This window comes from Otolemur garnettii, unplaced genomic scaffold, assembly GCF_000181295.1.
Source record: "Otolemur garnettii isolate 467f Iridium unplaced genomic scaffold, OtoGar3 scaffold00012, whole genome shotgun sequence".
NCBI lineage: Eukaryota > Metazoa > Chordata > Mammalia > Primates > Galagidae > Otolemur > Otolemur garnettii.
The window spans coordinates 23692481-23705420 of NW_003852407.1; positions in this window are offsets into that span (position 1 = coordinate 23692481).

Below are 12940 nucleotides of genomic sequence, written 5' to 3' on the forward strand. Positions count from 1 at the left end.
AAAAAATTGGTATTGAGGAAAGTTTCAAACGTAGACAGTATAATTTTGTCACTAATCTTTAAAATGATTTTGAAGTAGCTGTTTGAATTGTAGTACTCTAGGAAAAGAATAGACAGTTACGGCTTTATTTTCTGTCTATGCACACTTTCCCCACCTTATTGAGTTGAAGCTAAGGAAATACTTTTTTTATGTGAATTTAATATATACTTATTATCAAGCCGTTCAGAAAAGTATAAAGAAAAAATGCTTTTAAAACCATAGCAATTTCTACCACCTCCAAATTACTCTAATCACCATTTCATACACCTTTTTATGGAGAGATCAATAGAAATTAGAGTAAAAAGCATTATCATGCCATATTTACTATTTTAAATAAAAATCATAAAATTCAGATTTTTTGAAAAAGAAACTGTAGTAAAACAGAAACCATGTTTTTTAAGAGACAGTCAATCCCTTCAAATCCTTTACATTTTCATATGACAGGTTTTATTTAAAAAATTGCTTTTCTCTTTTAAGTAGTATCTATTTTTATTTTGATTTGAAACCATAAATCCTGTAATTCTGAGTTTAACTTTATTCACTATTCACAATGTCTTGTTACCATGTCTTTTCCACTTGTGAGTTTTTATCATACTTCATCTCTTATCTGACTTCTGTTCTTTCTGCTTCCGAGTACTTTGGCCCCTAAGTTCTTAACAAAGTTGCTGACTTCATGGAAATATCTGTTGCTTTTTATTTGAAGCTATCTTAGATGGTATGAACTACTGGGTCGCTCTTCTGGAAGTTTTAGGTATTGTTCGCCGTCTTCAGGAACTGAGTGTTGCTTTCAGAGACTTCTGCAGCCAACCCAGTTTTTCTCATTTGTACACAATCTGTCTTTCTTGTCCCCTGCTCATTGTCTTTCCAAATTTGAGCTGCAAAACAAAAATAGCATAGAACAGGTAGCTTAAACCTCAGAAATTCATTCCTCACATTCCTGGAAGCTGTAAAGTCAAGATTAAGACTCCAGGAAAGCCAATGTCTGGTTAAGGCACTAATCTTGGTTTGCAGATGGCCTTTTTTCCTTACATCCTCATATGAGGGAGAACAGAGAGACACAAACCAGCATGTTCACTCTTTCATGCACGTGTGCTTTCTCTCTCTCTCTCTCTCCTGTCTTTTTAAAAGGGCACTAATTCTTTCTCTAGGGCTCCACCTCATGTCTTAATTACTTCCCAAAGGCCCCACTCTCTAATACCATTACAATGGGGATTGAGATACTAACATATAAATTTTGGAGGGAACACATTCTATCCAAAGCACTCACTTTATTTTTTTCTGAATTTTTAAAGTACAGCAACTTTTACAAATGTGTCACATAATTCTGTCTGAATTTTTCAGTGGTAGAGTCTGCTTTTTGAATTTGCAGATCTGAGTTTTTTCATATTTCTATAACATTTTTGCCTGTGATATTGCCTTAGAATTTTAGTTGTTCCATTTTTTTCTGTGCTGGTTTTGAGAAACACTGATTGTAGGTATACATGATCGCCTTTTTTCATATTTGTCAACTTACAGACTTTATTTATTCTTATTTATTATTATTCCTAATAAGACTTCTATCCTTATTATGATTTAGCTTTCTCTTGTGAGTCATGCCAGCTCAATATTTTCCCTTCATCTGTTGCCTTATCATTTCTTCTTTGAATGCTTACCTCTATCCTAGGACATCCTTTCAGAAGATCTTATCATGCTGTTTTCAATTTCTTTGGGACCTAACAGATTGAGTGCTTTTGTGGTATAAGAATGGTTGCTGCAACATTTGGTGGGTATGTGTATAGTTTGAAGTTATGAAAACATCTTTGTTTCTTTGGAGTTCAAAAGCTTTTTCTGCATTCTTTTTCTTTTTCATTGTTCCCAGTGGGTTTTAGGAGACAAGTGTGGCATAAAAGCTGTCTTTTTTAACCATTTTAAGCTAAAGCTTCACATGGAAGTTGAAGTCAAAAATCTCACATGTCTCTGCAGACTTCATAGTTACCCAGTAGGAGTGAGTTCCTTTCCTTGAGAGTATTCAAGTACTTAGCCCAGACTGATTGTAGGAACTAAACACAGGAATGTTTTTCCAGTTCTTTTAACTACCTTTGCCCCAGAAAGGGGGTGTAGGAGGATAGAATCACTTGCCCTGATACCATAGGTATGATCGCAGGATAAAACACAAGAGAGATGGTTGTAAAGGGCTTTTTCATGCCCACACAAGAAGAAAACTACAGAGAGTTAGAAGCAGGAACTTGACTGTGCACCCAAAACCCCAGGCTGATCGGGCCTCTTGGCATTTTGTATAAAGTAAGCTCTTATGATACAGCTGAGATATGAGTAACATACTCCAGAGGTTCTTTTTTTGTTTAAATGAAAACAAAGAAAGTAGCCAAAAGCCTTACCAAAAGTTTGTAGCAGCAACAAGAATAAAGTCTACCTGGAAACATTAACTGCATCATAAATCCCTCAAGTCACCTTAGTTTATTAAAGTAGTAAGTTAAATTAGCATTTTTAGCACCTTACACCATACCTACAAAATAAGTGCTCAATACAAACAAGAATAATAAATAATAACAAAATGATGTGGTTAGTACCTGTATGCATGTTAGTGCCAATTGCTTACAATGCATTATCACATTGAATTCGCACATAGAAAGAACAATTTTTTCTAACCCTTCCATATAAGGGAACTGGGGTTTAGAAAGGTAAATACCCCAAATTACACTACTACTCAACAGATGAAGCAAAAATTACAACCACATCTATCTTACCTCTGAGTACATGTTTAGCCACCACTAAAGGAAAGAAGGAGGAAGGAGAGAATAAAAGAAGAAAGGAAACCACAGTGAGAGGAATGATTGATCGGAGCAAGAGTTTAAGGGCTCTAGCATTATTATACAAAAAGGAGAAGGGAAAGTCTTTGAGGCCCAGTGGGAAGCACAAATTTGCTGTGGAGACTCTGGCACAAGGATCACAGAGAACATGAGTGCACATGCCTTAACATACAGAAAAAACTTGATTAGAAACCAAAGCCAGTCTGCTGATGATGAGCACACAACAGTGGACTTGGGCAGAGGAGAAACTGACAGAGGGAAGGTAGGTGCCCTTGACAGTTTGAAAGGTTCATTGTTGTTCTTAATCCCTGCCTTCCTGACTACCAATCATTTTCTTTTCTATTCTTTTTAATATGTCAATAGGGACTGATTGACTAATTCATTGATCCATCAACAGTTTTATTTAGGCACATTTGACAGTTTAAAAATCTTCACTTATTTAATGTATACAATTTAAGGAGTATGGACATTTGCATATACCGGGTGCCATCAACGAAATCTAGGTAATACACAAATCCATCACCTCCAAAGGTTTCCTCATGCCCCTTTGTATTTTATTGTTTTTGTTTGGGTTTTTTCTGTTTTGTTTCTTTGTAGTAAATAAACTTAACATGAACTCTCCACTTGATAATAAACTACAGTCACAGTAGATCTATAAGCTAGATCTCTATCCTATAAGGTAGATCTTCAGAACACGTCCCTCTTTCACATCTGAAATATAACTATTGAACAATCCCCTTCTACTCCTCCCCCACCCCAGCAGCTCTTGGAACCTATCAGGATATATTTTGTTTGGCAATCACAGCCCAGAATCACAGCTTATTTATTCTTTAAGTGATTTATCAATGCAAGTCATACCACTACTATGAAGAATTATCACTATCATATTATTATCATGTCCTAGTGGAAGTGCCAACACTATTTGACTTAAGTTTTCAACTGTTTTTGTTTGTTTGTTTTTCACCATATCCCCCTCCCTGTCCTATATACTATCAACAAAACTATATAATTCTTTTCTTTTGTTTGTTTTGATTGAGGCAGGGTCTCACTCAGTTGCCTAGACTGGAGTTAAGTGGCATCGTCATAGTTCACAGCCACCTCAAACTCCTCAGCTAAAGCAATCCTCCTGCCTCCACCTCTAAGTAGCTGGGAATGCAGGCATGTGCCAACACAGATGATTTTTATAATTTTTTTGTCAAGGTCTTGGTATATTTCTCAGGCTGGTCTTGAACTCTTAGCTTCAAGGGATCCTCCTGTCCTGACTTTGCAAAGCACTAGGATCACAGGCATAAGCCACTATGCCCAGACAAAAGTGTATAATTCTTAACCAATTTCCAAATGCAGCCAGCCTGAGATGAAATCATAAGAGACATAGTAGTCTCCTAAATAAACAAGCATTTTAAATTTAAAGGGAAAAAAAAGCAGTGTTGCCTATAGAAAATAAAAGATAATTGAAAAATTTTTAAAAATTGGTATTCTAAATAAAAATCTGCAAAATCTTTGATCTGGATGGTGCCTGTGGCTCAAGGAGTAAAATGCCGGCCCCATATGCCAGAGGTGGTGGGTTCAAACACAGCCCTGGCCAAAAAAAAAAACCCACTTTGATCTATTAAGTCTTCCATTAGCAATAAATTCTATAATATTTCTATAGAATTTATCAGTTTCCATTAAAGAAATCAAGGTTAATACACAAATCCATCCCCTCCAAAATTTCTTCATGCCCTTTTGTATTTTATCGTTTTTACTTGTGTTTTTTGTTTTTTGTTTCTTTATAATAAATAAACTTAATATGAACTCTCCACTCGATAAACTTTGTGCAATTGCACAAGTATATACATAAGCAAAGGTATTGGGGCTTTATGTTAGTGATATTTGGAGGTCAAAGATAATCATTGTTTGGGAATAATTAAATAAACTAGGATATACCCAAAGAAAGAGCATAGCTATTAAATAATATGAAGTAACTCTCCACATACAATATTGGAAGAGGTCCACAAGGTAATTCTGAATTTTTTTTAAAACTCGTAAACATTGCATAGAGACATAATCCCATTTTTTATAATTCATGCTTCATACCCAGGAAGGTGCTGATCGTTTTAAATTATTTAATAGGGATGAGAAGGTTTTATAAATGTAAAGATTCTTAAAATTCACTGTATGCTTAATGGTTTGAGAGTTTCTTTGATTTTCAAGGTACATGCACAAATTCCGTAGGTTACTCTTTAAAATGTTAATGGTTGTTACTCTAGGCAAGTGGAAGATTGGGGGGGAGGAGTAAGGAGACACGATTTCTATTTTTAAAACTCTAGTCATCAAATGCATTTAACTAATAAGGACTACTATACAAAAAGCAACACCCTCTGAATGGGGGAGCTACGCTACCTCCTCTGTCCATGACCCAAGCATTGTATTTTCTCTTATCTCATCTCACCTTGCAGACTCTTTTTTTCCTTCCCTCACTTCTAATAAACAAGCATTCTATGACAAATCTATAGAAGGTAACATAGGTGATATTGGACTGCAACTTGAATTCTAATTGGCGTTATGCATTTGACAAATTATAAGAAGAATAATGTATTTGATTTCTCTGCAGTTGCCTTCCATATGCTGACTGGAGATGTGGAGGACATGTGAGATTACTGGATTTATGGCCGCAATGACTTAGACCCAGGCTTTGTTTGGCCCTAGAAGAGGTGATATTATTCATATCAGTTAGAGCCTATCAACATGGTTTAACAGCCCCGTGTTAAACCATTTCCATAAAGAGCAGCTGTTTTTTCCAATCTGCCTCTCCCCTGTTATCCCTAAATAATCTGTCTGTACACACACTGGCTTTGATGTCATTAAAGATGGACAAAGGTGTTTTACAAATACAAAAGATCATTTTCAAGAGTTATCTGAAGGTTTAATATTTTAAACATGATTTAAACTATAGCTGCTCAGTGTTTTCGGTGGCTTAATGTAATAAAACCCACCTGTTATTTTTGGCTACTTTATTTAGACCATCTGCTCTGCAAAGAATGAAAAGCTCAACAGTGGATGGAGAATTGTCTACTTTACGTGTGTCAATAATTTATTTATTCTCTCTATACAAGCCTTCAGGTCATTGCAAAACTGTTTATTCATTTTCCAACAAAAGGGAAAGCCAATATTTGGTGTTTGGCTTTATTAAAAATCATCACAGGGAATTGTACTTTTTTGATAATTCAGTTTCCTCTTTCCCCCTGAGTTAAAATAGCTTGCCAGTTGCATTTATTTTAGGGACCCTGATTCTCTGTTCCTTCTGTGACAGGTTGAGTATTTGCTGGAAAGGTATGTTTGGTGATGGTTAAGGAGTCAGGCATCATCCTCAGTTCAGGTAGTTACGTGAGCATCTCATGATCTTGCTCCTAAATCAAGATGGAGCCCTCACTAAAGATGAGATTGAAGAAGGTCAGATACTTTGATCCCCAACTAATTCCATTTGAATGGGTTGGTTTTGAAGTTCTTATACTAACCTTTCTAGGACATAAGACACAGGACATCAACTCTTAACTTTACCTAATTCACTTCATTGCTATGACATTTTTCTCTCCAGGGTTTACTCTCACATCTTCAGTCATTTCTAGCAATTACAACAACAATAACAATGGCCAGTATTTACTTAGTGCTTAGTAGGTCCTAAACAGCATTCCAAACATACCACATACAGTCTTCTTGTCTTTTTACTTAGTGCCTCTTTTTTCTCATCCTAGGCTTTTCTAAATCTTAACTCATCCACTTTTCCCTCCTCCTTATTTATTCATTTCCTCAAGGAGGGTACTGCCCTTACTTATGGTTTAAACTACCACCTTTGTGGGTGGTGGCTGACTACATTTCTAGCCCCTAAACTTGGACCTGATTTCCAATTTCTTGTTTCCAGCTTTCTGTGAGATATTTTGAGAGTAGGAGCTAATATTCTTTTTAGTGCCTACTAAGTACTAGGCATTTGCTGGGCATTTTATGTAATTGTTTAATCCTCACATAAGCAACTTTATTCCCATTTTAGAATTGGGGAAATGTATGTACCAATAATTTAGTAATTTTCCTGAGATCACAGCTGTTAAGAAGCAAGCTGGGGTTCAAACTCCAGTATCATTCTGAAACTCATAACTTTTATATGATTTTCAAATGTAACACTGTTCCACACCATTGACTACCTTTTCCAAGCATTTGAGAATATCACTGATGCATTGGAAGATATCCTCTTTAATGTTCTGTGTTTATCTCTTCTCCACCCTCTGCTTCAACTCATCCAAGTGCTCAGTCACCTCATTCCTACATCCCTCCAGTTATCTCTCTCCTTACTCTTCATTCCCTGCCCTTCCTGCACAAAACTACCCAATTGTCTTCCTCAGTCTCCATCTGCTCTTGGCTAAAGAATCTATACTGTCACTTGTAATGTATCTATCCATCAAGACCGAAGTATAGATTCAGAGTTTTTCTTCAAGTTGCTCCAAATTATCTATCCAAAATGCGTGTTAATGTTATCAATCCATTTCACTCACAACAATTAGTTTACTGGGTTCTTCACTCATTCTGCTTTAGCCCTCTTTTCCTCCTTCCAAGTATCCTTTGCCTCCTCTCCATGGCCAATCCAATCTTGCCCTGTTTCAAAGGTCCCAACTGAGTTTTTTTCTTCCAAGAAAGCCATCCTTCCCAGCGATAGTGTCTCTATGTCTCTGAGCTACTGCAGCCTTTGCAGTGTGTCCCAAGCCCTTCTCTGCCGTGTCAGGTTTTCCCTTCATCCTCTGAATCTCCAGCTCTTAAACAAGAGAGGAGAAAAGTCCTCTGTATTGCTTTTCATTTATTTGTTTGTCTATCTGTTTGTTTGTTTTTGGAGACAGAGTCTCACTCAGTCACCCTCAGTAGAGTGTCATGGCATCATAGCTCACAGTAACCTCAAACTCTTTGGACACAAATGATCCTTTTGCCTCAGCCTCCCAAGTAGCTGGGACTACAGGTGCCCACCACAATGCCTGGCCATTTTTAGAAAGGAGGTCTCACTCTTGCTCAGGCTGGTCTCAAACTCTTGAGCTCAGACAATCCACCTGCCTCAGCCTCCTAGAGTGCTAGGATTACAGGTGTGAGTTACCACACCTATCTTGTGTTGATTGTAGAGCTTGGCCTATACACTTGGTACATACTATATCCTCAATACACTCTGACTGACATAGGCAGTGTACTTAAAAATAACCATAGTTCTGCCACACAGACCCTACAACCTTCCTGAAAATCTTTATTATAGTCTACTTGTCCAACTGGTGGAAGGGACTCCCCAAGTTTGACCTTACATGTGCCTATCAAGAACAAATCCTAATAATCTCTTATGTAGGTTTCATGTCCTACACAGTCTTTTACACAAAAACGAATTGGACCTCACATGGGTGTCCTTCAAAACCTGCCTATAGTAACTTTGAAAATGTAATGCCTATTGTCCAGAGAGAGAGAGACAGTGAGCAAGCCAGAGAGAAAGGTGAACCATGGTATATCATCAAGTTTCTTACATATAATCACAAATCTCTCATCCTTCCAAAGAGCAAGAGTATTATATAAAGAATTGTGAAAATCTTCTTTAACCCCAAAGTATGATCTCTTATGAAATAGTCTTGAAAGATTCTGAAGAATAGAAAAGGGATGATTTACTTAAAGTCCTTCTTGGGATGAAACGAACACTTGAATTATCTCCAAAATACTGACTTCTCCTGTGATATGTATTCTATCACATGAAGATGGATAATGTGATAATAAATAAGGTAAATGGCTGGAAACTCAGAGCTCAGATATCCTGATGGGTCTTAAAGAGTAAGCCAGGCAACTCAACTTGCTGTAATCTGAGGACAAAGGACAGTGGCTGTGATGAGATTTAGCATCTCAGCAAGAGCATGCATTGTATGTGGAAAACATGGGTTTACGTTTCCAATATTTTAAAACAGAGTGGCATCATAAGTACAGGGCCATTTAAAGGTTATAGAATTATAATAGAAAAATCAATGACCAATATAGGATAATACTAAGATTACATTAAAAAGGGCATAAAATAGTCAGATAATTCCCAGAGATTTGCTGTTATTTCCAGTGGGTCATTGAATAGAAGAGCAGTTAAGTGGAATTTAAAACAATCAGAAAAACCTCTGCTTTGTTTGCACATTAAAATTGAATCTACCTTTTGATATGCCAAAACATAATCTAAATTGCATGGTGATGTAGAAACATAGTGATACCAAATATGCCCAAACCAAGTGGCAAATACTCCTACAGCTTTAGGTATTTTAATCTTATTTAATCCACCAACCAATTCTGTGATGTAGGTTTTTTTATCCTCATTTTACAAATAAATATTAAGCCTTGGAGAAATTAAATAATTTGTTCAAGGTCAATGTTATTCAGAGGCAGAGCTAAGATGCAAATAAGTCTCAGAGCTAATTTGCTTCCTTCACTCACCTATTGAAGGTTTTGAGAAATCCTGAAGTAAATAAGTCCATTACACATTGCTTAGACCAAGGTTTTCCATGCTCATTTAACCAATGACATTTGTTTTTCATGGACTAGTTTCTAAAAACTCAAGGCATGAATGTTCTATAACACATACTTTGGGACTGCTACACTGGGAAGACACACACACCTTTTGGGATATTAGATCTCATCAGATTGAAAGGAACTGTCAGGGAGGTTGGTTATAATCCAGTGTATGGCCAGGCATGAACACACAGGTCAGTGCACAGGTCAGTGTAGCCCTGGTGCTACAGGTTTAAAAAGACTTCAATCCATTTTAGCCTATAATTCAAAAGTGCACAGAGCCATCTAGCCAGAAAGGAACCCTGAAGATTTGTCAGCCAAGTCAACAAATCAGTTGCTGGTTTCATTTAGGATTCGGATCAAATCAAGCAAGAGAAATTATGGCGGATATCTTGCTTCTCCAAGCTACACTAGACCTAAGGTAGATTCAGCCACTATTTTTGTCAACAATTTGCAAAATCAATCAATGGCACTGTACCTAGGTGGAAACCACAGCACTGTACCTAGGTGGAAACACAGCACTGCATAATTTCTCCCAGATAATTCAGGTGACCCAGCTGCAAGCTCCTTATTTCTACTGAAATCTGAGATGTTAAGAGGTCAAGATGGTTCCATGCCAACAATTTCATGCAGCCATTTGGGTAGTCACAATGCAGGAGCTAGTGGCTGTACATGGCCTGAAAAATTAGCTGTTATATTTCATGCTCTTAAAATTACAAATAAGAGCTTTTCCTTCTATCTGCAGTCCTATCCCATTTCTAATCCATGAGTAGGAGGAGTAAGAAGTGGGAAGAGGGTCAGGAATGAAGTAAGGTTTTATTATGACTATTATTGATACTCTACTTAGTCGCTTTATATTTTGCCCCAGCTGTTCTTCAAATCAAACTTTTCTTGCTTAAAAAAAGGGAAGTCAAATTAATCAAGGTAACGTGACCTCCCTTGGGGCAATAGCTATCCCTTATCTATTTCATGTTTCAAGGACCTAGCAAAGGTCATCACAATACGTGGGATCAATAAGAATCCCTGCTGCACCCAGTAAAATCAAACCCTCACCTTGAAACCTAGCCCTGAATAAAACCTCTCCCTCTGAAGGAGGAAACAGACCCTTTTATCCTCAACTCTAATCTTCTGACTATACTTCCCTTAGGGACCTCTCCCTTTCTCTGCTATCAACGCTTCCCTGGCTCTGGGGACATTACGTCTTTATCCTCCAGTACATCTTTTTGTAGCAGAACTGAAAAGAGGCTAAGTGTTTAAAGAACACTTTTACGTAAAGGCTATTGATAAGAAAATGGTAAGAGGCCAAGAGACAAATCTATAACTAGCTACAGAGTATGACTTCCTCATTCTCATTTGGGGAGCCCCTTCAGATATTTTCTGCTTAGCCCTTAACCTGTTTCCATAATATAAAAGCTACCATTTTCAGCACAAAAAGCTACAAACCAAAATGTCTAGATTCCTTAAGACCCAAGAAAAGGATATTAAAATTCTCATTGTCAACTAGGGCCTTCTTGATCATGACTTTTATAGCTGTTGGAAATATTAACTTTATTTCCCAAAGACCTTAGAAGAATGCACTGTACATAGCAAGTAACCAGTACGAGGGGCTGGATAACTCCCAAATACCCCTCTAACTCCCAAATACCCCTTAGTTACGGAGTAAAAACCCGAAGGCAGTAACTTAGCCGAAAACAATGAATTCAACCTGGAGTTCACTTTTGAGGAATGCTGGCTCGGGGCCTGCCTGCAGCAAAGGTGTCAGCCTGAGTAAGTCTACCTCTCTGGAACTATTCTCTGCCCAGTCTTCTAAGAATCTCACCCACCTCAGGTTGGCAGATTCTGAATTTGAGGATGTTTTGACACCATTTAATGCCCTGAGGGGAGGGGCTGTTTGCAAAGGTGATTTAGCAGAAAATGCCAGTAAACACTTTACGGAAAAATGTCTCTGCCTCTTCTAATTGGTAATTTTGAGATAATACTTCAGTTCAGGTTACAGTTTCCATACTTCCAACCTCATGTATAAGAACATTATGTTTTTTATTTTAATAAACTCCTTTATACTATTCTTTTTTCTTCATATTAAAAAGAGTGGAAGTAATCATTCTCTGAGCTATGGTTTTTCAGTCCTTTCAAGAATTAATGTTTAAAATGTATACATACAATCCAGGACTTTTTTCTATAACAAGAATGTTTAAAGATATATGGAGCATTTATTAGTAGGGAGGGGCAGTACAGAGGGTGGTAACAAAGCCATTTACCACCATTTATTCTATACTATGACATTCTTTTCAGAATATTCATGCTTGCTGTATCTAATTACAATAGTTCTTTGAGATTCCAAAATATCTTTTTGTAAGATTCTGAGAATGATTTGGTAGAACATAGGAAGGCAGTTTTAGGGGTGGAAAAGTGAGGTTTCTTCCAGGTGGAGGTTCCTTGCAGCAGGGTAGAGAATTATTAAATAACTCTGCCAAGGTGAGTGGCAACTTCAGTTGCTGGTTACATATTTACAGTAAGCACTGACTGTTCAGTTGAACGCTGCTCTCCGTGGTTAAATGGAAGTGCTGGATTCTTCCCTCTCCTGATCGTTTGGTAGAGATGAGAAGAGAGAGGGCTGCGCACACATTCTGGTTCATTCCCCTTTCATCTCTGTCTTCTTTTAGTCTTCTGCTTCAAAACTAAGAGTTCATCAAAACCGTATCTGTGAGCTTTCGCACTGAAGCTTCAGATTCCGCCTTTGGGTTCCTGCCTCGTGTATTTCTCTCTCACCCACACAGGCTTCCGAGCAGAAAAGCTCCTTCCTGGGCTATGCCCTCAGGAATATGCTCCTGTCCTTCAGGATCCATGCTGCTCTTCCTTTATTGATCCAGCCTGCACAGGAGACAAGCAGCTTTGAGGTGGGGACAGCTGTCCTCAGGCTCCCACAGGTCCCCTCTGACCCTGTGTAGGCCTAGAGGACTTAACAAGCCTTGCCTGGCCATTTCTCCCTCCCAGATCCATTCCCTGATACTAGACTAGCTAGGAAGGTCTTTCTAATTACATAGGCATCCTGCGCTGATGAGTGATAAATCAGGTGTTTCTTTCTTTAGAAGGTGTGGGGGATTCCCCAGGAAAAGGCTCAGATCACAGTGTTCCTGGTACATATGGAAGAGGGAGTCTGAGTGCCGGGCCGGAGGTGGTAACCCAGTGGTTGCTGGGACCGTAGACGAGTGATATTGGCTACGCTTCTCTCCCTTTGGCAATTCCCAAGAAACAAGTCTGTTCCAAGCAGCTTAGAATCTGACCAAGCCACATTTCAGGGGTAACTAATAGATAATGCTAAAGCTATTTTGAAGACTTCTGTGCACATAAATACTACTTACCCGGCAGTAGTTTGTTTCTGGTTTTCTAATCTCTCCTCTGAGTCAGGTCTCTGGGGTTACTGACACAGACAGAGACCAGAGGCCCCTGAAGTAACAGTGTCCTTCAACGCTCACTCCCTTTCTTTTTAGCTCCCTTTCCAGGGGTCCTCAAACTTTTTAAACAGGGGGCCAGTTCACTGTCCCTCAGACTGCTGG